General features: G+C 48.7%; 1 long non-coding RNA gene across 1 annotated transcript; it reads left to right on the top strand.

The window, feature by feature from the left end:
- Positions 1 to 243: 243 nt before the first annotated feature.
- LOC149329756 (uncharacterized) lies at positions 244 to 27,217 on the top strand. The gene is made up of 3 exons (XR_016285462.1): positions 244 to 494; positions 25,825 to 25,891; positions 27,064 to 27,217. It is a non-coding gene; the product is annotated as an uncharacterized LOC149329756 (long non-coding RNA).
- The last annotated feature ends 380 nt before the right edge of the window (positions 27,218 to 27,597 follow it).

Below are 27,597 nucleotides of genomic sequence, written 5' to 3'. Positions count from 1 at the left end.
GCGCGTCAGCGGCCATCGGCGGCGAAGCAGTCGTTTCCTTTGCATGGCGCAAGGAGACGCCTCTCTCATTAGTGCTTCCGCGCAGCGGAAGACGTCGTGCGTCGGCGGAAGGTGCCGCGCGTCAGCGGACCCTCGGTGGCAAAGGAGTTTTTTTACAGGAGTTGCGTGTGCAGTCACGGTGACGCGGTGGCATATAACCATCATCGACGCCCTGTCGTTCACCATTCTACGACCGTCGCTCGAAAGTCGCAGTTGCCACACCACCAATAGCCATGGCCAGCGAACACGAACCTGTGGCGAGGGGACTCGCCTGGACCGCACTGCTTGTCTTCTGCATGTGCTTCGCCGTGGGACTGTGCCTACCGCCTAATATTTCCAGCAGGGCATACAGTCCCTCACTAGAGCACATAAGGATGGTTCTGCGGGAGGCGTCCTGCAGTCTTCCGCAGCCCAGGACCATCTGCGTGCAAGACATCTATCCAAACGACCGAAAAGTGAGTGCCCTCCCGGACTAGTTCGCCTTGCGAGCCTGTCACTGCTTCATTTATTGCCAGTCGACTTCGCACACCGAAGAGGGTGAGGTGAAAGTTTATTGTTCGAATTTTATTCGCCGCATAGCTGCAGAAGAGGGCGTTTCATATATATTTCCGATATAAGCATAGGATGCGCAGAAATCGATACCACAGCAGCAGGGATTCAAATGCTGCAGAGTGGCCAGAAGTGACCGCATGCGCCGCCGCGTTCCTTTGCACATACATCCCTTCAGTGTACTCCGAGGGACACAAACACGTACGGTGGTCCTTGCGATTGGTGAATGGGCGTCACCAAGGCGCAACGTGAGTGGTTGAAAGGGAGCCTGTCAGCTGCGATATAAGTGGAAACACGTCTAAACACCTTCTCCCGCTGCTCATTGTTTCAGACTTTTGTTTGCTTTTGTGTTTTTTTGGTTATTTATTTGACCTGGCACCCGACTAGTGGGGTGTGAGGTTGAACAGTGTTATAAGCCCATCTAGCACACAAGGATAAAAACACATTGCGCATTGGTCCAGGTGATTGCAAGACACCTTCCGTGGTGGTTGTGAAGCGAGTTATTTTCTCCCTCCGGGTAGCTTGGCCACTAGAACAATACAGAGCCACGGGAATTACAAGTGCCACCGGGGACAGAAATGCTCGAACACATGATGCAAAACAGCTACAGCAGCACGTTGCGCAGTCTGTTGTTTCTATTCGCCTGTTCGCACAATCTCCCCTCGCTGTAAGGTCTGATATACAGTTAACGCACCCTGTCATAGGAAGGAACCTTTCAGCGGAAATGTACTGCATTTTGTGGGGTGAAGGTCGCCATTGTCATTTTTTTATTTTATTTTAAAGAAAGCACTTTTAGCTAGCTCCCATGTCGGCGCCAAAACATGGTTGGCGCATGACGGCTGGCATTATCTGACGCCGGCGCTTCCTGGCGGAACATCAGTTGCTTTTAAATCGGGAAGCTTGATAAAAACACTGGGGATATAGCGAGGATTTTTATAATTGCCTATGGCAGGCACGTGTGCCCATGTGTGCAAGAAGCAGGCTTTGTACATATACACACAAGGGGCCCGCTAGTGTTATTGCGTAATATATGCATTATTGCGACGCGACCCACGTCAGGTGGCCTGTTCTTGGGAAGAAATGTCTGATATAAAATAAGCACAGGTGCGGTGGCTTCCTGGTCCCATTGAGTGGAAATGTGGTGTTAAAGAAGTATTCAGAAAACATTAATAATAAAAGCGCGTAAGGATATCGATCGGGGGGAAAATGTTTAATTTCCTTCCGCACATTTGCTTATTTTAACTTATTGCGGGACAAGACGTCGTGATCCTCCTCTCTGGCGGCAAATATTACGTTTGAATTTTACGTTAAAGTTGAAATAATTGACCGTACTTGCAGCTGTCAAACACCTCAAGTTTTTCCTTCTTCTTTTTTATGAGGGATTGTAACTGGTCGACAAGCAAAAGGGTCTGGATAGTAGAGAATAGCTATTTTGTCGATAAATACATGTATTGTGAACTTCCGCAGCTATGTAATATATCAATTCAGAGTTCTTCGCAGCAGCGAAAAAGTAGGAATTAGTCTCAATTGCTAACTAAGATTTCAAATACAAAATGAAAAGGAATGTGACGGGTTTTCGCAGCGCGGATGCTAGTTTTCCCCTACCTCTTGCCCAATTTCATTGTCAGCGCCTATTTCCAGAAGCGGTCGGAGATTTTGAGTGCACTAATGTGTACTCCACTGCGGTGCCATTAGCGGCAGAGACGCGGGGGCCGCGCCGTGGGTCTTCAAAACACGGTCGCCATTACAGCTGAAACGTGCACATGTCACTGCACGAGAGTGCATGGCTTGCCTAACCACCGCCTCCGTTTGTGTGTGTGTGTGTGTGTGTGTGTGCGCGTGCGTGCGTGCGTGCGTGTGTGTGTGCGTGCGTGCGTGCGTGCGTGCGTGCGCGTGTGCGTGTGCGTGTGCGTGTGTGTGTGTGTGTGTGTGTGTGTGTGTGTGTGTGTGTGTGTGTGTGTGTGTGTGTGTGTGCGCGCGTGCGTGCGTGCGTGCGTGCGTGCGTGCGTGCGTGTGCGTGTGCGTGTGCGTGTGCGTGTGCGTGTGTGTGTGTGTGTGTGTGTGTTTCCGCAGCACTACATGCCGCCCTGCACCGTGGTGCACCGGTGTGCCCCGGACACGGGCTGCTGCTTCGCCAGGAACGAGCACTGTCAGCCCAAGTCCATCGCAAAGGTGGAACGCTGGTTCCGTGTGTATGAGATGGACGACAGCGGGGAGGTCCACAGACGGGAGGAGCAGCTGGCCTTCGACAACCACACCGAGTGCGAGTGCCGAGAGAAGTACGAGTAATTTCGGTGATGCAGTGCGCCGCCTAGAGATGGACAAGCGACCCCGCTCTGCACGCAAACACGCACCGCACCGAGATGCCGTCACGCCTGCTCCTGTCTCCATTCTGGCCGGACAGGGCCGGCCACGTGATGGCTTCTTCAGCTCACTCGGTGCGTGTGCCGTCGCGCCCACCTGCTTGTTGCTTTTTGACTGCGCTTCGTCCGTCATTGTTGCACGTTAGTTATTGCAACCATAAGCCAATCTCTCAGAATTACTTCCTCATATAGAAGCCGACACGCTCCTAGTCAGATGATGCGTTTTTTTATTTGCAAATAAACATTCATATATTTGCAACACATGTCTCTTTGCGTTAAACTACGAACAGCGCTAACACAGGATGGAACGAGGACACAACACAGGCGCTGACTAGCAACTGCAGTTTATTTGAGAAATGCATATATATATATATATATGCACCACAACTCCGAAATCAAGATAAACAGATTCAACTTGTTGCGCAAAAAGATGGCGAAGAAAAAGGGCACGTGCTCATTTCGAAAGAAGGAAAACCGGCAATGAAACGACACCAAAAAATACGGGTGTGGGGGGGGGGGGGGGGAATGAACTGGTGAAAACAAACAAGGACAACTCCAATGGGGGTAAAGGCACATCAGGGAGGCGGTTGGAGGCCATCAGGACTGCTGCCCAAGAAAGGCGACTTCTTGTGACAGTAATGTGATAGACGGCGCACTGACGCAACTGCTTTGGTTTATTGGCGTTTAACGTCCCAAAGCGACCACGTCCCAATGTCGACCACCTAAGGTTCTTTAACATGCACTGACATCGCGCAGTACGCAGGCACTGACGCAACTGTGATATTGCTTATAGATGGCAAAAGCTTCCCATATTTCTCGAGCATGCTGGCTGAAATATTTTTTGATCATCCGGGTTTTGTCAAGCAGAGGAGAGCATTTGCATTTAGTGCGGTGAATGACTAAGTTCGACCCCGTAGTGGCCTGAGAGAGAGAAAATAAACTTCAATGATATAGAGTAATTACGCGAGCGGTTCACCTAGGTCCGGGAAACCATTGGCGAATGCGGCCCTCCAGGCATCCCCGATCAGCTGGTGCTGAAGGGGGAGCTCTGTGTGAGCCAGCTTCGCCTCCCACTGCTCATATGCTCGCGCAACCTGTCATTAGTACATCATCCTGTGTATCCTACATAGTACCTGCCACAGGAACGCGGAATTTCATTCACAACGTTTTAGAGCGTAGCTCTTTGGCGCCCGTTTCTGCATTTCGCGGCGTCGCCGTCGCTGTCACCGGTGGCCATTGTAACGAGCAGTGCACACACTTTAAACTGCGAAAGCTACGGAGCGGAAGCTTGGAAAGGAGAAAGTAAAAGCGCAACCTCCTTCCCTCCTTAGCAACCGGTGGGCCAGTTGGGGGCGCAGCTGTGCATAGCAACCATGACGTCACACAACAGCAGTAGAACGAGAGAGCGCGCCGGTGGTGGTGGCAGCTACACCGCCGCTCCTTCGTCAGACGTCTCGTTGCAGTCGAGTGAGTGCGACGCATGGCTCCGAAGCGCCCCCAGTGATTCCGCGCCAAGCGGTTCGGGGAAGCGGCAGTGGGTTGACCACAAGGCTCTCGCTAAGCACACTTCAGAATTTCAAAAGTGTCTTCAGTATTTTGTTGAGGAAAGGAATTGCGCAGTATCTGTACCCCACAGGTGCGAAATTAATAATATTAATTAATAATTAATAGGCTTGGAAAGCAGAGGGTAAAATTTGTAAATTGGTTTTTGAGGAAAGGAAATGCGCACTATCTGTCGTACACATCTAGGTGGACACTTGAACGAGAGGAAGGCGCAGAACTGCCATCTTGGAACAGTGGACACCTCAGTCGTGCTTTAAGCTAGGTGGCTGTAGTTACAGATGTGCGCTGCATGCTTTGGGACTGACAACCTTGTGCCAGAAACGCTGCCACCTGCCAGGCTGGCAGGGCGGGTGGGGACTCTAATTTAGATATAAAGACACGCGAGAATTTCTTAGCACTTATGCGGGAGAACATCCCGTTCCTTTCGCTCGTAACGGCTCCCACAGCTTTGACAAACTCGTGAAATACTTGCACAGACCTGGCTTTTACGAACCAGGCATTGGCGCAGAAAGTCATGCACATATCCATCTATTTCGCTGTCCACAAAGCTTCCTTCATGACAACAGTAGTGGAGTGTTTCTTGAAGAAGAAATATCTGTGAAAACAAGTTGTCTGTAATTGTACATACATACGTGGCTGTACGTACATACATGGCATACGCTTCGTTAAAGAAAACTGTCTTATCTGAATCGACATTTCGATTGGAGGACCGATCATTTTCAAGTACGAAAAAGATTGGTCCTCCGATCAAAATGTCGAGTAAAGTAAAAATGTATGTTGCCTTCAACGAAGCGCATACATATTCGACCGCCGCGGCCATAACCACTGAGCAACCGCGGCGGCCATGTGTGCGTGCGTGCGTGCGTGCGCACGCGGACCCTTGTTGAGGCAACCCTTGTTGCACCCTTGTTGTTGAGGCACCCTTGTTGAGGCAACGGAACGCGGTCTATTTTATTTTTCGTCTCACCATTGGGGCTCTTCCACGTCCATTTCCAGCTTTCTCGTTTGCGAAAAAAGGTACTTATGATCCACAAATTATTTCTCTGCTAATTCTACTAATAACTTCCCTCCTGCTATTCCCAGAGCCTACGCCATAGTCGCCTGCTGCCTGGTCTCCAGTCTTCTCTTTCCCTACCTTGGCACTGAAGTTTACTGTGTTTTTAATTTGTTCATTGCGATTCCACGTCCTCATAATAGCGTTCTACGATCTAGTCATAACAGCCAGATGCAGGCGCGTAGGACTGTACCACTCTTATTAAGCCTGATTACGATAGCTACCACCCTCGCGTTAACTCTATAGAATTCATCTATGTTGCCGGCTCTATCCTGATTGATGAGAAATCCCACACCTATAGCTCTTCTCTGTCCACTGATCTACGATAGCGCCCCCATTAACGCTGTATACGCTACATCTGTCCTCCCAACCTCGCTAAGCCCTATAGCATCTCACTTAATACCCTCTAGTTCATCTAGCAGCACTGCTATACTATTGCTTCATTGCATGAGATTCTAGCGTTAAGCGGCTAGAGGGAGCAGCGCGAAAAGAGGACCAGGACAGGCGCCGAACTACCAGGAGTTTATTGAAAGCGACGACCAAGTTTTAAATACAAGCAAGGAACCCCATGGCACCAGGAAACCAATATTAGCGCACAAAGCACAGAAATCTTCGTACAAAAATATAATTGATCAATAGGCTATCAAACATCTGGCACGTCAAGAGCCAGAATTCAACAGTCGCAGACCAGGTGTGTCGAAACCAAGAGTAGAAAAACATGAAACAGTGAAAAGTGGCACAAAAGTAAAAGCACGAGCCAGAGCAGTGTAAAAAACGAAACCCAAAGTCCAAAGTAAAATTTAACCGGAACGTAAACAGATCATAAAGTGAAAAGGTATAAAGCCAGAAATGCCGAAAACTGGAATAACTGTAGAATATAGCTTATGCCACCGCTCTTTAGTCCGCAACTATATCGTAAACAGAGTTGGTTCTTACCTAATTTGCTGAGAGTGGTGGCAGCAGAGGCATGCCATTGATTTATCAATCGCGTCGTGCTTTCCTTTCCTTTGTCTTTTTATATTTCTATAATTGTTGTTATTGCCTCTACTTTCGCGCTAGTGCACAAATTAGGGTGTGTATACATTGTTTTCGCCGCGTAAAATGGTAGTTCATGTCTGGCGCTTGCTCTGCACAAGTCGTTCTTTGTTTTACATCAACACTGAAAACATTCCTCTAAAGGAATGTATTTCAAAAAAAGCTGGTGTCTGACAATTGTGTCCTCATAAATACTCTCTTATAGTCGCAAGGTGTTCATCATGAGCACACTTGACAAATTGACGCAAACCACAAAACATGGGCGCCAGCTTCCAACATAGCACGTTTCGGGCTCTTCAATTGAGGCCTAGATATGTCCGCGTGCGCATACTCTCCGGTATTAAAAAGATACACCCGGAATTGCAAAAATGAAAAAAGAAATCGTTATCAAGACATATGAAATGCATGAGTACGGAGCATGGAGCATTACGAACCAAATGCGCATACTGTGAATGAGGTAAACATCGTCATCGTCATCGTCATTTAATGGCCCTTAAAGACCCCTGGCGGGTTATTACATAAAAGGGGGGGGGGGGGGGGGGGGGGCGAACATCGAAGCAAGTAATGACATTATTAGGTCAAAAAAAATACATATACAAAAAAATACAGTAAAACAGTGAAAAAAATAACAGTTAAAAAAAGTATACAGTGAAGAAAAAGTATACAGTGAAACAATCGTTGCTTGGGGAAGAGAAAAAAAGAAAAGCACGTTTATAAATCAGGCAGACAGGTGCAGTAGTAGATCAAACAATCATAACATAAAAATAAAACGCAAAGGTAACAGTTACCCACATTGGGATTTCAAGTGCAATGACAGCATTTCGCGGAATTTAAGAGCATCTCGTTCAGTGACAATTAATTCGGGTAGTGAATTCCATTCATTAATGGCAAGAGGCAGAAATGACTTGTTAAATGCGTTTGAGGAGCCATGAAGTCTTGCTCATGGAGTTGAAAAGACGGCGTGATGTTCGGAGGCGAGGGAGCAGAAGGGAGTGTCGAAGTGAGGGAAAACAATAGTACAATTTATGGAATAATGATAAACGGGCAATTATACGCATATGCGCGAGAGGCTCGATGTCGGCAGATAATGATGATTCTCAAAACATTTAATACCGGACAGGCCGCCACGGTGGCTCAGTGGTTATGGCGCTCGGCTGCTGACCCGAACAAAGCGGGTTCGATCCCGGTCGTGGCGGTCGAATTTCAATGGAGGCGATAATCTAGAGGCCCGTGTACTGCGCGAGGTCATGCACGTTAAACAAACCCAGGTGGTCCAAATTTCCGGAGTCCTTCAATACGGGAATCCCTTGTAGCCTGAGTCGCTTTGGGACGTTAAACCCCAATAAACCAAACCAGTAAATGCCAGACAAACTCACATAGCCTACATTTTGAGTTTTCTTGTGACTATCTTCGAGAGGTGACGGCATTGGTTTCTTCAGAAAGGGTACGGAAGCTGTAATCCTGATGTATGGTAATGCATCACTTTTCGCACATGAGAAAAAAAGGGATGACAAACCACTTAAGGATTGATAATTTTCATGCTTATGCGGAATGGATGGGAGACGATGGATGCTAAGCGTTATTGAATATTTAGCGAAAAAAACAATCGCGTACTCACTTTACCGCTGCCATTTGGATTGTCTTTTATCTTTTGATGCTATGATTGATAAAGTTCCCCCTTTCCGCAAAGCCGCACCGTACTGCACTGCGCTCTTTTGTCATCGCACTGTTGGTTTCTTTCCTGTGCTCCTCTGTTGTCGTATTGCTTTTTTTTCCTAAGTACTCGCTTGTAGCGATGCGGTTTTCTTTTCCTTTCCGGCATGCTGTTGTTTCCTTGCCCAGTTTTTTTTTCACTGTTGTTTTGTCATTGGACCGTTGCTTCTTGTGGTGTTTGATTGTGCACTGTTTTGTCGTTCGTTGTTTTCCGTGACCCCCCGACACCTTCCAACAAGTAAGCGGCGGTATTACAATGTCAACGCCCTGCCCCCCCCCCCCCCCCCCCCCCCTGCGGGATAAAAACAAAGGCTGATGCTGGCAGAGGCCATCACCCTCAATAACTGCTGCCATCCTCTAGACGGCATCAATACAGAGAGCACAGCAGTCATGGCAAGCATGTCGTGACTGCTCTCTTATTCTTGTAAGCAACACATTGAAAGCATTCCAACGTCTTCGCGGTTAGTTGGCGACAGCTTCGTTGAGTATCGCAGATGTCGGCAAATGCTATGGTGCCGCGTGCTTACGAAAATATTAAACATGAAATGAGCCGAGGAGTAGAACTTGGAAGATGAATTTCATATACAGAAAGTGTGTTCATGGGCGCTATGCTGGAAGGCCCGAGTTTGCTGAAACTCGGAATCTTCCCGAGCTCTGGCGACGCCCTCAGGTGAGTGAACTAATGGTAGCAAGACAAAATCCCACCCTCGTCACGCCTCCAGCTTCATTGGGTTATCTGGATATATTCCATGCTTTATCATCACATCGGCGCCACCTCATGTGCTTCTTGGGCGGTCTACAAAGAACGGGTCACGTGAGCCAACCGCCGGTGCACTTTTCATTTGTGTGTCGCTCCACCAAGTGCATTGCGTGTGCAAATAGACAAACGAGGTTTGTTGAATTTTATAATGCACTTAGTACACCTTTGTAAGCATTTTATAGTGTGCAAGATTTGGATTTAAAGCGCTTTAGAGTGATTCATGCATACTTAAATTTTGCTTTGTACCGCTAGGGAGCGCTACCAACGCCCGTCATCAGCTGACCGCCAATGGCGACGAGGTACATGTGCAACGCGGTAGTCCGCAAAAAAAAAAAATAAATAAAGAGAGGTGCATCACTCCGCGCTGTTCTGTGGCCATGTGGTCTAACGCGTCGCTCCGGAGAGTCGACAGGCAATGGGAGCGCGTGGGTTCAAATCCCGCATGGGGAAACTTTTTTATCTCACTTTTTTTTTTCATCGCAAGTTGAATTTCGCGTGACTTGAATGAGAAAACTCGTTTTGTTCAGAATCGCTTGAATATTATGCCGTGTTCTGAAATGAACTGCATGCATCTGTTCATTTCATGCATACCGCGTTAATGTGAGCTGTCCGAAATTCGTTGTCAATGAGCTCGCACCGGATTTTGGTCAGCAGTGGCGGTTATCTTCCCGATTATGCAGCATTGTGACTATACTTTTTAGATGCAAGTGAGAGGTTTGTGCGAAAGATGACATTCATTCGTCGGATTTAATTAATTAGCACAGTGGTGAGTGCTCTGTAATGGCCCGATTAACAAGTGGCCATCTGTAACTTTCGATTTCGCCGTCGCCGAGGAGCCCACTTTTTTTTTGTGGGCCTCTCTTAAGGTACCTGGCATGTTATGAATTGTTCTGTGGAACCGGTTAGCGGCTGATCCAGTCTTCGCCAAACCAGTCTGGGACCGACTTTGGCACTGTGCTGTAGAGTAGCCCAAAGGACTTGGCGAGAACAATTATTTTTTACTGATTGCAATGTTCAATGCATACTGTGCCTTCCTCGTGAAATAGTTGGCCTTCAACATGTCAGGGCTGGACCTCGAAGGGGCCTTTAGGCCAATGTAGGTCCCGTGGACGCATCCCACGACGTCTGTGATGCCGTCGCGCAGAAGAAAACGCTCCTCAACATACGCACGCTAGTCCGCTGTCGTGGGCAAAGCGAGCCACCGCTTCTGCACAGCCGCGACGATAAGCGCGTCGGAGACGTCCCTCACACAGCGGCTCACAGTGCTTTATTGGGGTCCAATAAAGCGGTCTGCGCCGACGCTCCCCTGGAAGCTCCCGGTCGCGAAGAACCGGAGGGCGCAGAGGACTTGCTCTTCGACCGAAAGCGAATGAAGCCCGGTACGCACTCTCCGCAGGCGTGGGTCGTCGCCTCACTCTTTACACAACCATCGTACCGATTTTTTGGAGAGGCGAAAATGTCGCGGGAATTCGTCGTCGGTCAAGGCAGTAAACGGGTCCAGCCGGCCGTACTGACATTTGCCGTCAGAGGAAGCGATTACCCAGGCTGCTGCTGCCGCCATGACAGTCTCGAGATGAATTCGGGGCACTTCACCGTTCACGAGTTTAGCTCCGAGTTCACCTGTCAATCAACACCATTGGTCACGCCCCCGGCGTGCCGTACATAAATTATAGGCGTACGCGCTATGGGTGGGCCACTCCCAACATCCCTGCCGGCTACAGGTATGCTGCGCGGCTGTGCTGATTGCTGACAGACATCGACGATGTTGACCATCGAAATATAACAGGCAAAACGAACGTCATCGCTGATAAATCTAAGCACCTCTGCGAAGGACACGCAACGTGGCGAAAGCCGCCGATTTCTTCGCTCGCATACCAAGATTGCACAACACTATAGCCTGTTGCAACCACATAAGACACAGCACAACGCTGAAGGCGCGTCACACCTGCTTGCAAGGCGTCAAACACGGAGCACGACGACGAACCGGTGCTTGGAGCACGTCCTATATTTTGATATACGACACAATAAAATATATTATTGCAATAGCTGAAAAATAATAACTATTCAGCGTGTAGTAGTTGCCCAGTCTTTCCAGTCGAAGGCAGCGCTACCGGCGCTCAGCGCAGGAGCTCTCTCGTTTTCGACACGGTGGGCTGCCGCTCTAGTTCGTATGCAAGCCACGCTGCAAGCAATGGCCTCACTATCGCCTCTAGCGGCAGAAAGTGTCAAATCTTTGTCAATTTCCTAAAGCTATGCTTTTCAACAACGCTTCTTTGGATTCAGATTTTAAAATACATTTGGAAATGAACAAAATGTTCATAATATTATCTGTTGCCTTTTAACGTATTCGAGAGAAGAGAAAGGGTTGATACAAGAGTGCACCTAATGCGCACTGTTCGTCTTCGGAAATGGAGAGACAGATAGAGCCTGAAAGAGAAGACACGCCTTTGACGCGCCCAAAAAGGCGTGTCAAACAGCTAGCCGCGAGTGTGCAGATAGATAGCAGAGAAGTCACGATTTCGCGATTGCTGATATGGCGCTGATAAGTTCAGGTAGCGCTGCGGCCTGGTATTGCGCAGTGTATTGTGTTTGAAGTGTGAAACAGGCGCGCAGGGTGCGCTTGTATCGCCTTTACTTGGCTTTATCTCTACATTTTATTGTCCGCTGCCTGCGCACGTTCCGCGCTATCTTCGTTCACTGACTGCCGTCATCGCAAACTCGGATGAAACTCGGGCAAGCGCCAAACTCGGGCCTTCCGGCATAGCGCCCCATATCTTTTGTACCAAAAATAGAACACCTATTGAATCCTTTTGCACGGTGAATAACAATACAATACGTTCACAAGGTACAATAACGTCTGCTTGTTTCCATAGCGCGTACCTAGGCGCTTTGGAAGTAAGGGCACAGAGTATTGAATTTTATTCAAAGGAACATGACATGTTCATCCATAAAGTTAAAAAAATGTGGTCTTTTTATTCTGCGTAACATCACTTTTAGATTGTGGCTAATGGTTTTGGGTCCCTTTCAACAAGAAGCTCGATGAGCATAGAGAAAAAATTCAAAGCCGCGCAGCCAGATCAGTTGGCGACTGTATGGCAGGAAAGACAACAAAAGTTCCTTGATAGGTGAGCTCAACGAGAAACGGCTTGCCTTCCGCCGAGGAGATTTGGTGCTTCAACTCTTATGTACAATATTTCACGTAAAAACCAGAGACATGTTCTTATATCAAACAGCCTCACTTGTTTGCATGCCCGCAGGCCACAGTCTTAAAATTCAAAAATGTCAAGCAAAGACAGGCACTTGAGCGAAATCCTTTTTTGTCAAATCGAACTGAAAATGAAATTGAATGATTCACGCTCAAGACTGCTGAGTTAATGAAGTTGTATTTTTTTCTTTTTCTCCAGTAACTCACTCTCCCTTGCTTTGTAATGCTTTCGGAAGCTGCAGGTTAATGCCTGCAAAAAAAGAAAGCTTCTGGCTTGGCTGGAAACTTCTGATCCTTCAGAACCTCGTCGTAGTCGGCTTGGCGCTCCCTCCGGGCATTACTTGCTCGATGACCTTCACTGGGGCAGGGAGGGCGGTTGTACAGGCACTCGTCACGAATATGATTGGCGAGATGCGAAGCAGCCATCACAACATCACAGCCACGGCTCGCGTTCCAGCACGTAACCTGCGAAGGATTACAAGTAAGGGTTACCAAATAGTCACATACGTTAGCACTGTGGGATTCCTTAGGAATGGATTGCGATGAAAATAGGGACACCTTACGACTAACGTCTTTGTAACGTAACATGCATCACAAGAAACGGAAAAAGCAAGAATTGAGAACACGTTGTATAACCCTGTCACAGAGGCGCATTTAGAGACACTTTCAACGAGTGACATTCACCTAAAGTGTCGTTCCCGGAGTGTACACGACGAGATTTAGTAGCACTTGCTGCAGAACGCACTTACCCCGTATTGAGTTTGGCGAGCTCACTCCTGTGGTCTGGCTAGGCGAGCGTGTATTATCAACAGCAGTGCTTCGACATCAAAAACATTTGTTTTTCAGAATTAAGCGGTCTCAGATTCTCCATCTTTCTTGCTTTATTGTGCATTTTAATGAGAACTTGTTTTAAATCATTAGCAACTAAAAATCATCCACACACTTGAATTGCTGCTCTCACTTGGCCAAGTGACGACGACCACCCTTCTATATATGGCACCCGAAGATCTCCACAAAAACGCATTTGTGACCACTGACAACCTGCACGGATTTACCGTGATGCATTTCGGCCTCTGTAAAGCCCTCGCTACTTTCGAGATAAGAATAGAGACCATTATGCGCGGCCTGAAGTGGAAGTCCAGCGTCTGTTTTCTGGATGACGTCGTGATCTCTTCACCCGATTTTGAGACTCATCTCTCCCGTCTGAAGCACGTATGGCCCCGCCTTAATAACGCCAGCTTCGAGCTCAACTTTAAAGAAAAAAGGTGTCGATTTGCTGCTCATTGTCATCACCAGCTGCAGCAGCTTGACTACGCCCATTGCAGGGCAAAGGCCTCTCCCATGTCTCTTCAATTAACCCGGTCCTTTGCGGCCAGTGTATCCCTGCAAAATTCTTAATCTCATCCGCCCACCTAACTTTCTGCCGCCCCCTGCGTTCTCCTGGAATCCACTTTGTTGCCCTTAAAGGTGCACTGAAGAGGATTCTGAACTTTTCTTTTTGCCGCGGGAACTCGAACTACACGTTCCTAGCATTCTTAGAAACAGTGACTTATTGCCCTGTGTGGCCGAATTCCACAATTAAATCGAATTAACGTCCGGCTCCCGCGTTTATTTTTGAATTCTCCCTCGTACGGTGGGCGGAGTCGACCAACGCGTGGAGCACCTTTCACCCAGTCCCGTGGAGGCTTTTCTTTCGCTTTATTTTGTTTTTTAGGTTTCCATGAATAAACAGTTTCATTCGCAGATAATATAGCCGCAAAATTAGCCCGAAGAAATAAAAATACGCGCGGACTATTTGCTACTACGGACTACTACGTATTACTCCGCCGATGGCAGAGCGGTAAGCCGCCACGGGACTGGGTGAAAGGCGCTCCACGCGTTGGTCGACTCCGCCCACCGTACGAGGGAGAATTAAAAAAAAAAGGCGGGAGCCGGGCGTTAATTTGATTTAATTAGGGAAATCGGCCACACAAGGCAATAGATCGTAGTTTCTAAGAAAGCTCGGAACGTGTAGATGGAGTTCCTGCGGCAAAAAGACAAGTTCAGATTCCTCTTCAGTGCACCTTTAAGGACCAGCGGTTATCTTGCCTTCACATTACATGCCCTGTCAAGCCCACTTATTCCTCCTGATTTCGACTAGGATGTCATTGACCCGCGTGTGTTCCCTCACTCACTCCGCCCTATTCCGATCTCTTAACGTTACAGTAATCATTTTTCTTTTCATAGCTCGATGCGTCGTCCCTAACGTAAGCTGAACCTTCTTTGCTAGCCTCCACGTTTCTGCCCCGTAGGTGAGTACCGGTAATGTACAGCTGTTGTAGACTTATCTCTTGAGGGATATTGGCAAACTGCCATTCACGGTCTGAGAGAACCTGCCATATGCGCTCCACCCCATTCTTATTCTTCTATTTATTTCCCTCCCATGATCCGGATCTGCGGTCACTACATGCCCTAAACAAACATATTCTCTTACTACTTCCAGCACCTTGTCACCAATTGCGAGCTGCTGTTCTCTTCCTAGACTATTGAATATTATTTTGGTTTCCTGCATGTTAATTTTTAGCCCCACCGTTCCGCTCTGCCTGTCTAACTCGGTGATCTAGCTTTGCAGGTCATGTCGTGAGTAACGTAGCAAGGTAATGTAATCAGCGAGTAGCAGAATACTTAGGTATTCACCATGAATACCTAAGGCGGTGAATAGCATAGACGAGATCGTGTCGCCCAGCCTGGCACCTTTCCTTACTGGAATTTTATTGCTGACTTCATGGACAACTATGGAAGGTGTGCAAACGTTATAAACATCTTCTAATATTTTCACATAACACACTTCCACACCCTGATTCGGCAATGCCTGCATGACTGCTGAGGTTTCTACTTAGTGGAATTCGTTTTCGTTATCAATGAACACTATATATAGGGGCTGGTTATATTCTGCGCATTTCTCTATCACCTGATTGATAGCGTGAACATAGCCTATTATCGAGTATCCTTACGAAAGCCTACCTGATATTTGGCTGATTGAAGCCTAAGGTTGTCCTGACCCTATTAGCGATTACTTTAGCAAATACCTTGTAGCCAACAGACAATAAGCTGATCGGTCTGTAATTCTTCAAGTCCTTGACGTCTCTGTTGTATATGTGGTTTCGGTTCCGGTTTGGGGATCACCTGACGGCAGAGGCACCAGTGTCGCTATTTCTATATATATGACTGCATGTGGCAATAAAGCGGGATTGTTTGGTTGCTGGCAGTTCGTGTACTTGAGCGGCACCCGCCGCTACAGCAGTCTCCTTTCTTATAACTTAAGAAAATGTTAGCGCCTTTCCAAGCTCTAGGTAAGCTCGAGATCACAAGGCATTGCGTATATAGGGTGGCCAGTTTTCCGAGCACAATCCCTCCTACATCCTTCAACAAATCTGCTATCATCTGATCCTCACCAGCTGCTTTTCCCCTTTGCATTGCCCTTAAGGCTTTCTGTCGTGTCCGGTCGCTGTGTTGAATGCAGCGAAGACGCACACGGTACTTTAAGACTTCGTTTATTTAAAGCCGATGAGGGTGCGACCAGCGTCGACCGAGGCAGGAGCCGAACTGGTCGCCCGAAGAAAGGAGGGAGCGGAGAAGCGTCCACGGGAGGGAGTGGCTTCCCAAAACAGGAGGAGGATGCGGGGGCGCACCATGGGGGGGCATCTGGCGATAGCGTGCGACGAAGGGCAAGTGGTCGTTAGGAGGAGGATGCGAGTGGTCGTTAGGAGGAGGATGCGAGTGGTCGTTAGGAGGAGGATGCGGGGGCGCACACACACAAAAGCAATAAGGGGACACAACACTTCCTTCCCCCTTAGAAAGTTGCCTGGTATCGTGCAGGGGGTCGGCGCTCACGCGTGGAGGCGCGCTGGCTTTGTGCGCTCGGGGGAGAAACACTTGTAGGCTGGCTGTTGTTCGCTGTGTCTCCTAGGTCTGTCCTGGGCGAAGTCTCTTCTTCCGGGAAGAGGTGCCAGGCTATGTGGGAAGATGGTGCACGTGTTCTCTCCGCTGGCGGACAGCTCTCAGACGGCGTCGTAAATCTACGCAGCTGGTTGAGATGTCGGCGTGCTACTGTGCCATGTATGTTGACGAGCCAAGAGCGCAGGCCTATGCGTCTGACAATTGTAGCTTCCTCCCAGCGTGGCTTTTTCAGAAACTGTCGGGCGAGGACGCGCTGCCCCTCATTAAGCGTGCCGCAGCGCGGAATTGCTTTTTCTTCCCGGAACGTCTCTGCCTTTGGCTCGGGGAGGATGGCTGTGAGCTGGGTTCGCATTTCACGCTCGAACATCATTTTCGAGGGGGTCTCGCCTGTTGTGCTCTGAACCGTCGTGTGCTGCTTGAAGAGAAAGCGCGCAAGGCGGCGCTGCAGCGAGCCTGTCTGATCTCTTTCAAGGGCGCGTTTTAGCTCGGCTACGTAGCGCTCGGCTTGTCCGTTTGTCGCTGGGTGGTAGGGGGCCGATGTAACTGATGAGATCCCGTTGTCGCGATAAAACTTGAGGATCTCCGCAGACACAAACGGTGTTCCGTTGTCCGACACTACCTTGCGCGGCAGGCCGAACGTTGCAAATAGTGATCGGAGGTTGTCAATGACTGCTGCCGAAGTCGTCTGTCCCATTTGCCTTATCTCAAGCCACTTTGTGTAGGCATCTACGACCACAAGGAAAGTGCAGCCCTCAATTGGTCCTGCAAAATCAATGTGCAGTGTGTGCCATGGTGTGTCTGGCTTTTCCCATTCTGGGACAGGAGCTTTCGGCGGGGCGCTCCGGCTGCTCTGGCAAGGCTTGCATTCTCGCACCACTGTTTCGATGTCGTTGTCAATGCCAGGCCACCACATGTAGCTTCTGGCACACTTTTTCATTGCAACGATGCCCCGATGTCCGGCGTGGATGAGAGACATAGCTTGTGCGCGTAGTTCTCTCGGCATCACAACTCGGGACCCAAATATGATGCAGCCGCGATGGGTGCTCAACTCTGTAGCTCGCCTGCGGTAAGCGTCGAAGTTGTCCCCTTTGAGTTTATGCACGTTGCCTTGTTGAACAGCTGTGTAAACTAGCCGGAGAGCTGCGCACTTCTGCGTAGATGCTGCAACTGTGCCTGCTGTAAGCGGAGGTTCTGGCAGTGCTTCGAACATCAGAACGTCTCCTGGTGGAAATGGTTCGTCAACAGTTGCGTCTAGTGGCAGACGGCTTAGCGCATCGGCGTTTTGATGTTTACTCCCATTGCGGTAGACCAGAGCGAAGTCGTACGCTGAGAGTTTGATGCACCAACGTGTCATTCGCGGAGACAAAGTTGGTGGCATAGGCCTTTGTGGTCCCAGAATGCCCAATAGCGGTCGGTGATCGGTTATAAAGGTCACCTTCCGGCCGGCAATGTACTGGTGAAAATGTGTCGCCGCGTAGACGATGGCTAGCCCTTCTTTGTCAAGTTGCGCGTAGTTGCGTTCTGCTTGCGACAACGTACGTGAGGCGAAGGCGATGGGAGCTTCCCTTCCTTGCTCGTCAGTTTGCGATAGAACCGCGCCGACTCCGTACGGTGATGCGTCGCAAGCCAAAAGCAGAGGCTTCCTTTCGTCGTAGTGGCGGAGGACTGTACATCTTCGAATCAGGTCTTTCAGGGCATCGAATGACTGCTGATGGCGTGGCGACCATGTCCATGTCACATCTTTCCGAAGGAGTTGGTATAAGTCGTTGGCCACGGTAGCTCTTTGTTCCAAGAACCGGTCGTAGAACGTCAAGAGTCCGAGAAAAGCCTGTAGCTCCTGCTTGTTTGTTGGAGCTCGTGCTTCTGTGATCGCTCGCACTTTGTCCTCGGTAGGGTGAATGCCTTCCGCATCAATTCGGTGTCCCAGAAATTGCACCTCTGGCACCGCAAAACAGCACTTCGATTTGCTTATGCACAAATTAGCGTTTGCTAGCCTTTCGAGAACGAGCTCTAGGCGCACTGCATGCTCTTCAGTGGAAGTGCCACTGATGATGACATCATCAAGGTAGACACAAACTCCTGGGAGGCCCTGAAGCACTGTCTCCATGAATTTTTGAAATATGGCCGGGGCTGCAGCTACGCCAAAAGGCAGTCGCTTGACTTTGTACAAGCCTTTCAGTGTGTTAATTGCCAATAATTCAGCAGTTGACTCGCTCACCTTCAGCTGCTGATACGCCTGGGTGAGGTCCAATGTGCTGAAGACTCTTGCGCCACGTAGTACACTGAATACTTCTTCAGGTGTCGGTAGCGGGTAAGAGGACGCTTTAGTCGCAAGATTGACGGTGCTCCGGTAGTCTCCGCAGAGGCGTATGGTTCCGTTCTTCTTGCGAACTACGACAAGTGGTGTGGCCCATTCTGAATGCTGCGTCGGCTCGATGACACCTTGCTGCTCCAGTTTGTCCAACTCTTTTTCAACTGAATCTCGGAGAGCAAACGGCACCGGCCTGGCCTTCAGAAATTTGGGTTGCGCGTTGTCCAACAACTCCAGTGTGACCGGGGGCCCTTCGTTTCCTGGAATCTCTTCCGAGAATACTCTTTCGTATTTCTCTTGCAGTTGCTCAACCATGTTCTGGCTCGGCGTCTGGTGTATGCCGCATATCATCACGCCTAGTGGAGAAAACCAATTTCTCCCTAGAAGGCTTGATCCTGTGCCCTTCACAACAAGCAGAGGTAGCGTATGGGTCTGGCCGTTGTAGTTAACCTGCACGTTGGCAGAGCCCAATAGTGGCAGATTCTGTCCTGACCACGTTCGCAGGTGCGTGTCGTCTTGTTGCAGGGCGGGTGCGTCAGATGGCCATGAAGTTCGGAACGTGTCCTCACTGATCAGAGTACAGGCTGCGCCGGAGTCCACCTCGAACTTAATCAGCTGGTGATGTACGCTTACTTCTGTAAAAATCTTCGGTCGCGTGCCGAGATTCATGGTGTTCAGGTCGTACAACACAGATGGTGTTGCTGATGTTGTTCCATGGAGATCAGATAGCGGCGTATTCTCTGAGGCGTTGACGCTGTGATTAGGCTGGTAAGGTGACTTTATCTTGGCAAGTCTCCGTTTCGTAATGCATGCTCTTTCGATATGCCCTCGCTTGTGGCAAAAATTACACGTGGCTGACTGGAATCGACATCCCTGGGGGTTGTGTTGGTCGTCACACCGCCAGCAGCGTTGTGCCTTTTTGACCGATTTTACAACAACAGAAGGCTTGCGCACCTGGTTGCTTGTCTGGTGTACCGGCTCGGTGTTCCGGCGAATCCCTCTCTGCTGGTGACCGGCGCTCTCCGCTCGAACGGCGATGTCGTAAGCTTTGCTGAATGTGAGGTCCTTCTCAGCGAACAGGCGCTGCTGCAGTGACTCGTCACTCAGTCCGCACACAAATCTGTCGCGTAACATCACGTCCAAGGGAAGCATGGTGGTGTTAGCAGAAGAAGCTGCGTCTCCCTCCTGCCCGGTAGCTGTTGTCGACAGCGTTCCAAAATTGCAGTCGGCAGCGAGCTTCTTGAGCGCGGCTACGTAGGCGCTCACAGTTTCTCCTCCCAGTTGATCTCGTCGTTGGAAGCGAGCCCGGCGGTAGACCTCGGATGGCCTTGGGTCGTAGTGCTTTTGCAGCGCTTTTACGATGTCGTCGTAAGACACTGCCGCTGGTGTGCTTGGCTGAATAAGGGCGCAGACAGTATCGTAGGTCTGCTCCCCGCACAGCGTCAGCAGGTTGGCCCTCTTCAAGGCTGGGTCTGTGATGTTGTTAGCTTCAAAGTAGAACTGAAGGCGTCCAACCCACGATGACCACGATGAGCCGTTGAATTCTGGTATCTGATTGGGAAACCCTCGCGTAGCCATGGCTTGTCAATAGCGTTGCGTAGCGCGGGTCGAATCCACTTTCTCGTCGCCACTGTCGTGTCCGGTCGCTGTGTTGAATGCAGCGAAGACGCACACGGTACTTTAAGACTTCGTTTATTTAAAGCCGATGAGGGTGCGACCAGCGTCGACCGAGGCAGGAGCCGAACTGGTCGCCCGAAGAAAGGAGGGAGCGGAGAAGCGTCCACGGGAGGGAGTGGCTTCCCAAAACAGGAGGAGGATGCGGGGGCGCACCATGGGGGGGCATCTGGCGACAGCGTGCGACGAAGGGCAAGTGGTCGTTAGGAGGAGGATGCGAGTGGTCGTTAGGAGGAGGATGCGAGTGGTCGTTAGGAGGAGGATGCGGGGGCGCACACACACAAAAGCAATAAGGGGACACAACACTTTCTTTACTTCTTCCTTCCTTACTGGCGGGATGTCCATTGCTGTGCTCGACGGCCTCTCTCAGTAACGTTCTGATTACAATCGCTACTGTATATTTTTTGTAAAACTCTTCGGCTACTTTAACTATTGCCAATGACATTGCCCTCTTTGTCTCTTATCGCATACATCTGGTTTTTACCTAGCCTAGTGTTCTCTTGCTGCTCATTAACTAACAATTTTAGGCCATGTTTTGTCAAGACAGTGCCCGTCCCGATCCCGACAAACTTCGTGCTATGGCTGCCTTTCCGAAGCCTACTTCAATCAAGGAAATGCACAGCGTCCGTGTCCTCTGTACCTATCTTCGACGTTCTACTCGCAACTTTGCTGTTATTGTTGCCTCTTTAACTCAGTTGACGCCGCTTTTCGGCAGCAACAGATTTTCCGAGTTGGTACCCTGCACGTGACGACGCCTACAGCACCTCCCGCAGTCTCCTCTTTACACAACCCATCCTGCGCCACTTCCACTTGCGAGCACCAATCGAAGTACGCACGGATGCTATTTATACTGGCCTCGGTGCTGTGGTAGCTGTGTGCAAGTCTTGATTCGACGAATATTCATGACGTAAAAAATAGGGCGAAGGAAACATGGAAACGGACTGGGCGACGCCGACAAATGCTTGCCTGCGTCGTGCTGTCCGTCTTTCTTCTTTCTTTCGGCCTGTTTTTACCTTCACGAACTTTCTCCAATTCGCCCAACTTTCAGCTCTACTCAATTAAAGAAATAAGTAGTTTCTTCCGCCAGCCCCACCCTCACCAAAGCCGAGTGTAACCATTCCGTGACAGAAATGTAAGTGCCTAGCCTAAGCCCGTGGCAAGTTTCGCCCTTATCTCTGTGGCCGTCCTTAGACGTGGTCACGGACCAGCATTCCTTTCATTGGCTTTCTTTGTAAAAACATCTCCTCAGCTGCCTGGATGTATGGGCTCTCCGTTTGCAAGAATATAACCTAAGCGTCGTCTTTTCAGGTCGCGCCACAAGCATCAGGACGCTGATACATTGTCCCTCTCCCCCTACCGTCAGAGACAGCCAGCATCTCTGCGCTTGAAAACGCTGCGCCTTCGCTCACCACCATCGACATGCCTTCCGAGCAGCGCAAAGATCCATGGATCGTCTCTCTTCTCGATTTTGTCTCCAATCCATCAGCGGTTCTGGCACCCCGCGCCTTTCGCCGCCATACTTCACATTTTGTAATTACCGAAAACCTTCTTCATCAGCACAACTATAACGGTGATTGACGAAGATGGCTTTTTGTCATCCCACTACCCCTGCGGTCCCAAATGTGAAATACTCCCTCGCTGACCTGCTATGCAGGCACGCGGGAGCATTCAAGACGTACACTCTACGCATCTGCTGATATAACCTTAAATCTTCCTTACATCTGGATGAAAGTCTAGCTGCAGTTTTCTTCGTCTGGACGGAACTCTATTGCCAGATACAGTTTCTTCTAGGATGAACTATAGCCACGGCAGAAAAATAAATCGACAGTTTGCAACTAGAAAACACTCAAAGCCTGTACGAAGTAATCGATTCGACTCGTGAATTAACAACGGAACCGCTTCACCCGCCACCTACCAAGCACAAAAGGGCGTGAGCGCCGTTGAGAGCTCGCGATTCCTATGTCCAACATTCTTAGACAAAAAATTTCGAATACTGAGAAACTGTAGGATACTTATATTCATTTATTTATTATTTATTCGATACTGTCAATCCCATCAGGGATCGTAACAGGGAGGGCATTCAAAAGTACAGAGGCACACAAAAAAATAGCAATGGTAATTAATCAAAGTACATAAAAAATATGACACGAGATTATACATTAGAAGATACGTATAACAAATAAACCAGAACGAGGAGCATGTGACATGATTTTGGCGGACAATACTACCACAAGTGAAAACACAAACGGAAGGAATAACTTCGTAATGACATATATGAACTCAATAAATACTAAGATATAAGTAGTTGATTTTAAACACGTGTGCTAAAATAATTCAATGATGGATTACTAACAATGGATGTGTTCAAGGTGTTCCATTCGCGTATAGCACGAGGGAAGTATGAATATTTGAAAGTGTCAGTACGGAATGAAAACTCGTTTAGAGTGTGTATGTGTTTTACGCGTTTGTCGCGTTTGTGATTGTGATATGTATCTTAAAGTGCCGACTTTTAATTGATTGGGTACGAGTTGGTACATGGTTTTAAGGCGCGCTAGTTTTGCTCTGTTTTGAAGGGTTAGTAGTTTTGCGTGTTTGAGTAGTTCTATTGGTGAGTCTGTCAGTCTGTGTTTATTAAATATACATCTGACCGCCTTCCTCTGCACTGCTTCTATTTGTTTAGTAAGCTTGTTAGTGAAAGGAAACCAAACAACATTAGCATACTCTAGAATTGGTCTGACATATGTGTTATACGCAAGAAGCTTTGTTTCTGATGGTGCTAGTTTGAGGCGTCTGTTAATGAAAAATAACTGTTTTAAGGCGGTTGATGAGACATTGTTAACATGAGAATCCCATCTGAGAATACTTACATTATTATACTTACAATATAGAAATATTGTAAGTATAATGGTCCGTTCTTCCGATGTGTAGCAAAATCTTTCTTTTATGAAGTTTCCATCGCTCCTATCAAGCAGGTAAGACCGCCGTAGAAAACCAAATGGGGAACGCTCTAGACGATAGCACAAACCTTAATAACAAAAAAATGCAAGCCTGTAGACCGAAGATCTGCTGACATATTAATTCTTATAGTGAAGTCTTCCGGGGAATAGCACCGACAACGCACTTCCTCACCAGAACACGATTTGGCCACTTTGGTGTGGCACTTGGACGCAACCTTCTATGAACAACCCACGGTGGCCGTGGCTGGCGAAGGACAGGGTTAATTGGAGAGACATGGGAGAGGCATTTGCCCTGCAGTAGGCGTAGTCAGGCTGATGATGATGAACTCTTCCAAGATATGAAAAATTTCCGAGTGACCTGAGAAGCCATCGCGGTGATTAAATGATTATGGCTCTCGGCCGCTATCCCAAAAGACGCGGATTCGATTCTGGCCATGGCGGTCGAATTTTGATGGAGGCGAAATTCTAAGAGGCCCGTGTACTGTGTGATATCAGTGCACGTTGAACAACCCCAGGTGGTCGATATTTCCGGAGCCCTTCACTACAGTGTCCCTCACAGGCTGAGTCGTTTTGCGACGTTAAACGCCGATAAACTCATATAAAACTGCGTTCATAAACTCTTTCCTGTTCAAAATGCTCATCCAGAATTTTTCGGTATGACTTGCCCCGTATAAACGGTGACAATCATCATGAGCGACCAATTTGACAGTATAATTCAACGGTCTTGTTTCTGTCTAGCATTTATGTCAATCGTCTTTTTTTCTTCATATTTATTAATGAGACTGTTTGCGTTCCTGGTCACGCACGCCACTCGGCTTCTCTTTTATTTCGACGGTAATTGGCACTTGACGGATAAGTAGCTTCTCGAAGAAGCGCATAATACATCACGAACAGCACTTGTATGAATCCGCGAGTGGGGACACATGTTTACTTTTCATTTACGCAATTATCTTACTTATAAAACCTTCCTTGTCCATAAACATGAGGTATTTCCTATTACATTTCCTTGCTTTATCAGTTTACCCTCACTGAGTACAAAGTAAAACACTAAGTACTGCAAATCGGGTGACCTCGTTCCGCGCTCAGGTATGGCACTCGCTCTGCCACAAGCTTCATTTACATCGCAAGGCCCTTTAAAGAGAGTAATTGCGCCCTTTAAATACCAAGTCGGAAGGCGAAAAGATATTTGTTTTCTCGCAGTGAACAGTTCGCACGTATATAATACCTTCCCATGCTTCCAGCAGTGGTTTTCTGGGCACTCATCCATCCGCCCACCTCAATAGAAGAGGTTGCTAGAAAACTTTGGGCCCCTCCTGAAAAAAAAAAAAAACCTGGGATTGTTCTTCCACCGCATACAATAAGCCAAACTTTTGTAGTGAAAGTAAAGTTGGCAACAGCCACCACTCTTTCTTTTAACTCACCGCGGAGAGTAGCATAAGTCAGTCTACAAGAGTGCTATTCCAAAAAGCGCACGCGGAGCGCCTTTCATCCAATCGCGTGGCAGCTTGCTGCTCTGACGTTGGCGGAGAAATACACGGAGTGATCTTCAAAAAAAAGATCTGGCTGCGTTTAGCCCACGATGGTTCAGCTGGAGTGAACGATCGGGCGTATCACCGCTGCGGCAGCAACACAAAAACATAGTCCGCCTCTTCCTGGCTCGTTATTTCGCTGATGCGTATACTCTGAACAAATGCGTAGCGGTTTTATCACGCATTTGCTAAGTCGTATCCAAAATGAGTAATAAAGTTTTCTTTTGGAGGATTCACGGATTATAGTTGATGACGTTGTGCCTCACAAACACATATAGTCCAGGTGTCTTTTTATTTCCGCGGGCCTAATTTCTGGCTTTGTTCTCTGCGACTGAAATTATTTATTCACGAAAACACAAAACAACAATGTAAACGCAAAGACCAATGCTTCAGAACGCTGTTTAGTGCACGTTTAAGGTTGCCTAGGCACCACAAGGCAGAACAGCACAAGCTACACAGAGAAAAGAAAGTAGACGATACACACACAGCGCTGTCTACTGTCTTGTCCCTGTGTAGCTTGCGCTGTTCTGTCTTGTGATGAACCAACTAGCAATTGATGTGCTATTCATGTTCATGCCTAGGCATGTTAAGTTTTCATTTCTCACCGCTTCTGACTAATCATTCTTGATACAAGAGGGCGCCCTTCTTTGCGGCGGACATGATATAGAGAGCTTGAGGGCATTGTATTGGCCCTTCAATCCAGCCCTTAGTGTCCGCAAAGAGAACACGAAAGCGGGTGTGGCAGATTCACCATCATCATGAGTCTGACTACGCCCTCTGCAGGGCGAAAGCCTCTTCCATATGTCTCCAATAAACCCTGTCCTTTCGCAGCAGCGGGCACCATATCCCTGCAAACTTGTTAATCTCATCCGCCCACCTAACTTTCTGTCACGTAGACACGGTCGTATGCCTCTGATTTAGGGGGGGGGGCTTAATAAGTGTGTAAACCCACTATGCTATCGAACCCTTCAGGCAGACCTTATGTGTCTCCTCCAGTTTTTAAAGGAATGAAGAAGTGGTGAAATTTCACAAGCAGGTTTGTTACTTTTCTGTCGCAACAGCGTAAACGTAAGGGAAATGCAGCAGCTACCTTCTGATTTCCTCCATGCATTGCTTACCTTTGCTTTCAACAGGTCCTCAATTGGGAAGTCATTCCAGCCAACGTCCTGGTCTTCAAAGCGGCGTCCGTCACGTGGGCAGGTGTGTACGCCGTCCTGAGCACTCAACTCGTAACAAGCGTCGCACAGCGAGTGGTTGCAGGAAAGCCGAGCAGTCCTCATGCGCACCATTCCGCATGCGCTGCATACCTTGTATCCTGGAAGAGGCTCGACGAAGGCCAGGGGTCGATCACTGCCAAGAACCCTACTACCGTGTACCGCCTACTTCTCGGAGGCATCGTTGACTGCTTTCCGTTGCCTCACCAAAGGCTGCTCGAACAGCCATGCAGATGTAGCAGAGCGCCGCCCTTACCTTTCGTAACGCCCATCGTTATCAAGGCTACTATCGCTGTGGTCTTCGGCGTGTGCACTCTTGCTTGTCAGAATCAGCATATCCGAGGAATCTGGTGGGCAGTGCGCCGTAGCGCCACGCCTGTCATTCTTGAGGCTTTCACTTATGAGTAACAAACTATCGCCATTCGCATAAATAAAGATTGGCAGTGGTTTCGCTCTGGTTAAACCTGGTGGATTGCGAAAACAACGAGGAGAGAGCGAGAGAGAGGCGATGGAGACCGCGCGGCAGCGGCGGCCACCCCGGCACGCTAGCTATACGCCGCTACTGCGCATGCACAATTGGCAATCGTGGCGGCGGTACCACTGAATGCCCCGCGCAGCGATGGCGGCGGCACGCCTGCTGTCCGCCGTGTGACTTCACAGCTCCTCGCGCCTGCGCAGTATGGCCTTCCGTCAGCTCCGCGAAATGGCTCGGCGACTCGTGTAGTGTTGCTTTCGCAACAAAAGAAATAACAAAGGCTGTTACCTCACTTGTCGTTGCAGTTGCGGCAATATGTTCAAAACGCTATTCAAATTGCGCCTTCGTAAGAACAGGCTGGCGTCGTGTTTCGCTTTGTGTGGTACTCAAAAAGCAACAAACTTTACCTGAAGACAGAAATCGCCTGAACACATTGATAAGCATTTTTTTTTTCACTTCGTGTTGAGTTATGCTGTAGATTGATTTGGCATCAATTTCACCATGTGTAGACATGTGCCCGCGCAGCCATAGTCCCCTTGAAGATTCCTGCTTTAGGGGCGGCAGTAGACATAGGCATGTACCTCAGCAGGGCTATTCTGGCTCTCGCAGTGGATAACAATGTTATTTCCGTGTGACGACAGTAAGGCGGAAGGCGTCCCGAAATGCCGCCTTCTGTGTTACAGATCTGCGATAGCCAGAGTGAGGGCTGGAGACGGCTGATCATCAGACTATCCAGGATTTCCACCACCAGTCATCACCACTTGCCCGGCGTCCACGCCTCCCATTTCAGCCAAGTTTGAGCGTCATCGCAAGTGAAAGCACGTGACGTCGAGCAGCGGAGCCTTTAGACGCCTATAAAAGAAGTAACCAGAGGTGTTCCCGGTATTCTGCGTTTTGGCGACAGAATGGGCGGAACGTGTCCAAATAATGCTGTCTTCAGTATTACAGGTCTGTAGCCACATCATTTCTTGGACTCATTTGTGATTAATTTTATTCACATACTGTCCCTGCCCTTTGTCGCGAAAAATCTGTGCAGAAGATGGTGGCTGCTGTTTCGATTGTGGGTTGCCAATAGGTGACAATTCCTTTAACACATGCAAAGAATGTTCTCATTCTTACCACTCGGAAAACTGCGCCGGTATCTACGACAAAACTTTGAAATCAAAAGGTGAAGCAACTAGAAGGCAGCGGTGCTATCAGCTCTGCCTAGGAACCAA

The sequence above is a fragment of the Amblyomma mixtum genome, chromosome 9 (assembly GCF_055824585.1).
Source record: "Amblyomma mixtum isolate Tamu chromosome 9, ASM5582458v1, whole genome shotgun sequence".
Taxonomy (NCBI): domain Eukaryota; kingdom Metazoa; phylum Arthropoda; class Arachnida; order Ixodida; family Ixodidae; genus Amblyomma; species Amblyomma mixtum.
This window is presented reverse-complemented; position numbering and strand designations above follow the sequence as displayed.